We start from the raw sequence: 4,934 nt of genomic DNA, 5'->3' as shown, positions 1-4,934 counted from the left end.
TGTAATTAATGGTTAAAACTATTTATAGCATTTTTAGAACTATTTTTTTACTTTTGATTGCTTTTATGATGATTTAATCTTAGTTTATACCGTTAATTTTTTGAATAACTAATTTTGCATCGCAAAAAATATATATTCATATTTATTTATATATTAGGGGTTTATTACATTTTTAAATTATATTCTAATTTTTATGGAATTGTATGAATTTAAGTTAATAAATAAAATAAATTTTAATTCAAGAAACATAATAATGAACTTATTTAAATATTTAAATGAAAATTTTCACTTTACGACTCAAGGAATTGCATGCCACACTCAAAATCCACTACATAAATTAGAGGAGAGCGAAATTTGGAGGAAAGAGAAAATAGGATGTCTTTATTTGCTCCAAATTCAAATGAGGATATCTAACAATCCAGAATGATATTTGGGCTGAAACTTTAAGGGCTATTACATCTTTCCGTCATCAATCCATCCAACATGTTAGATCTATAAGTAGAATTGCCCCCCATCATTGTAATAAAGGTACTGTTGGATTTTGTTCCTAATTACGATTAGCGCAATGGTTTTCTCATTCAATACCTTTTTTGGTTCTGTTCTTGTACTCCAATAGTGAAGGATTAAAGGAGTGGCATTCTGATCAAGATACGTGAAGAATATGCACCACTCGGCCTATTGAGCACATCAAGACAAGGTTAGTATGGCCTTCATCTCTCTTTCAACTCACATCTGCATCATTTTTCCTATATTATCATCACTAATAGTCAAGGTTTCTGATGGATATTATGTGGATGTCAATCCAATTATGCTGCGAAGTTTTATTTAAGTTCATTGAATGAAATATTCATTCATTGTTATTCTCATGTGATGTATATCATGAAGTTTGTGAATACATGAAATTACCTAGTGAATTATTCTTAGTTTACAAGATCTTCATCCTTATTCTTCAAAAATCTATTCTCAATATTCATATTCAATGGATAGCCGAGATGGACATCTAACTTTCCTAAAAGAATAAGACTATCTAATCTTACTAATGTGTTTTTTCCCTACTAATGTGTTAAGTATGAATGAGCATGTGGTCATTAGAGTGGAGACACTAAGGCTAGATAGTGGGTGCTCTTTGGAGAAAAATTCATTGAATTGGTATGTATAAATTCCCAAATGGTAGTATACGTAAATGTGAGTCAGATTGATTCATGTTACAGTTGTATAAGCGATACCTTGACCTGAGACACTAAGGACATCTCGTGGATGGATGGCTATGTTTTGACTTCAACTTATGAGTCCCTAACCATAAGATTCAAACACATATTAGCTCGGATATATTAAGAAACACACGGAGGTAGTTGAGTGGTTAAGACAAGATCCTCCATCTTGAGTTTAAGAGGAGATTGACTCCAGGAAGATGAGGCAGCTAAATACCTAGCCAGGTTAGTGAGGATATTGGAGAAGATGTTCAATTCATTTCCCTTGCGCATTAGTACTAACCAAATGATGATTAGTGTTCCATGATTAACCATATCGCAAGTCATACGCGAGTCCTACACGGATGAATAATTATACATGTACAGTAACCAATGATGGACTGGGTTCCATAAGAGAGTTCAAAGACTACTCTATATCTTTTAGAACACGAGGTGTAGCCAAAGCACCCCATGTGCAAGAAACTTAACCTATATATCGGGTGAAATTGATCTTTGATTAATTAATCTATATGTTAATATAGTTAATGAATAAGGTTGGTCAATAAATGTTATTGGACATTCAACATTATTAACTAGAATGATATATGGGCCTAAAGGATCACATGCATAAGACTAAAAGGATGTTGAAATATATCCTTTGTAAATAAGGATTTTTATGAAAATTGATTAAAAAGTATAAATAAGGGGGGACACCATTATAGGTGCCCACACCGGCCACATATGGGATTCCTCCCATTTCTTATTTGTTTGGTTTTTCCACTCACTCCAAAAGCCCTCCTTGATGGTGAGAAGATCCATGAGGTTTTTAAGAAGAATTGGTAAACAAGGAGAGGAGAGACACCAACCTCCTAGATGTCGGACAATTGAACAACTTGAAAAAGATCTGCCTAGATGAATGTTAATGGTGAAAAGTGTTCCCCACAAAGTACTTCATATGTGATGTGTTTTATAGATCAATTTTTAATTGATATGTAGCTTCCACTACATTGAAACTCATTTCATGCACCAAACCATAGTCCTACAACCCAACAGTTTCCACTATCACACATGCCACCTTCAACTCCACTGCTCATCTATGTATATATGCCTCCATCTACATTGTGCTAGTGATAGTAAAATCATCATCAGTTCCCCCCAAGCTACCGCTCATCAAGAAGTAGCTGTAATCATCTCCTTCACAATAAGAAGTGGGATCTCTTTCATTCACTCGACTCCACACATACACTACCATCAATCATCAGCTAGCCCCAGGAAAGGTATGTATTTAGAATCAATTAGTATTTTTCTACAATAAAATTATACTAAAATTATTTATATTATTTTATAAATTCTTTAAAAATTAGGTTAATTAAAAAAATTCTTTTCTAATAATTTTTTAATCATTTTAAATTAATATCTAGTAGTTTTCTTTTATCAATTTAGGTTAAATTACTAAAATAATATTAAAAATAATAAATAGAATTTAAAGATAACTTTTATTTATTAAGTTTTGACAGTTGAGAACACCTTAGATCATCCTTGGAGCATCAACAAGATGGCCTAGACATACATGTTAGCTGATTATAGCAAGGTTCCTGATAAGAGTCACTATACTCATTTTTACCTTCTAGAGCATGAGTTATGGCTTGGAAACCCACTTGCTGCAAATGCAATTATCAATTGAGCGGACTGAAAAATCAATCTGTTTTATATAGTCTATGTGTAAATACGGATAATTAATTATGTTTATCACTAAATTTTATTTAACCACAAGGATTGTTTACTAGATTGATATAAGTACATGCCAAGAGGGTCACAAACAAGTAGTATTTTCACCATCAAAGTATATTTTAAATTATTTTACGAAAAAAATTCTGTAGTATAAATAAGAGAAAACACAATAATAAATTCATCCATGCTAGAATTCTTCCCTTTTCCATCCTTCTTCTCCCTTCTGTCCTTCGCTCGCCTCCTATCTGGCAGAATCAGACAAGCGAAACAATACTTGATTGATAACTTTGATCATTGAGATCAAGTAGGAGACTAATGTGTTATGTAACTCATGGATATGTCTAGAGGCTACACACTTGAGCAGCTCAGCACATACCACTTCACGAGTCTAGAATTTTTTTATCTGTTCAGTGCAAGTGTGATTCTAACATTGGGTTTAAGGGTCTGTTATTATTCTGATGTTCCATTAACTAGGTTTTATGTCAATCACCACTCTAGAACCGAACACATATAATTAACCTATTTATTATTATAAATTACTTCATACTATATAACGAAATCTCAAAAATAATTACATTATATATGGAAAGTATATACCTTTAAAATATTTAACATTTTCATACTATTAAATATAAAAAATATGGTTGACGACATTTTAAAGAAATTATTTCCATGACGACAGTTGATAATTAGGATAATAAATAGATGCACTCAATTAAAAATTATGTTGACATTGCTTTTTGGATTTTATAATTTATGAGGAATAATTTAGTTATTCAGATGATTTATAGTGTTATAAAAATACACAAATCATACTATGATTACTTGCTGAACTATGAAACACAATGTCGACCCAATCAGGAAAATGAACTATGCAAAATATAAAGTATTCTTATAATATCTATGGTTACTGTGAAATAGTGTATGAAATTTTTACGATGATTACAGAAGGAAATTAAAGTCGATCATATATAACTCTTCAAGAGAATATTACAGTACATACTGAATTAGAGTACAAGTAATTCGAAAAATACTCATTGGAAGTGGTTAGTAAGTTCATGTATAGGTGCTTAGTAAAATACTCACTGGAAGGCCCAAACGTACCTACACCGTCCCCCCAAAATTCATACACGTACCTGCACGTAAGTACACGAAGCTGATTAGCTGCAGGTCAAATTATGCAATCAACAGAAGGATATTAAACCTTTATAAACATTACAATGGAGTCACTTCGCGAAAAATTTAGCCAAAAGAAGAAAAGTTATTTCACCCATCATTGGGCAAAGATACTATGTGTATCATAGATTTCATATTTGTCATTTTTCCCCTTCTTACATTTCATCGGCTGAAGGGTTTTCAAGTATGAATAAACTTAGTCCACTCATAAATGTGACCAGAAAAAATTGACGTTGGTTAAACGATAACAGTTTGCAAAAGTTAACGCTTCACTACCCACGAATAATTTTAGTCATTTGAACGGCCACTTCCCGACTTTACAATTTCGGCGATGCATGATTTTCATTTGGCACGAAAGATTGTGCATTTAAACTGTGGCGAAAATCTAAAGAGTTTCAATGGAAATGACATTCAAAAAATAGTACTGTCGAAATAAACCACGGATAATCAAATCACTGTCGAACATAGAACAAGATCGCCGGCCATAGTTCTCAGTATGAATAAGCTAACAGCCTTGTTCTCTGCGTTTTCTTCATCGCAGACATCCACAGCATTTGAATAAGCCACCAATTTTTCTTACAGAATCGCCATCGAAGCGGTGGTTGTTAATCGTAACATTATCCAAGTAACCGCGTCCAATTAAAAACATGACTTTTTTTCCTTTCGAACAGTGTACTTCTATGTGTTGAAATGGAGTTGTGCGAGAGAGGAAGAAGAGAGGGAAGCGAAGGATTTGAGAAGGAACAAGAGAGAAAACAAAAGAGAGTCGATGTATTCAGTGTTGTCTCAAACTATTACATTGTCTGGTTATTTATCGAGGACGCCTTGCTGGTTTGT

Source organism: Wolffia australiana, chromosome 5 (assembly GCF_029677425.1).
Source record: "Wolffia australiana isolate 7733 chromosome 5, ASM2967742v1".
Taxonomy (NCBI): Eukaryota; Viridiplantae; Streptophyta; class Magnoliopsida; order Alismatales; family Araceae; genus Wolffia; species Wolffia australiana.
This window is presented reverse-complemented; position numbering follows the sequence as displayed.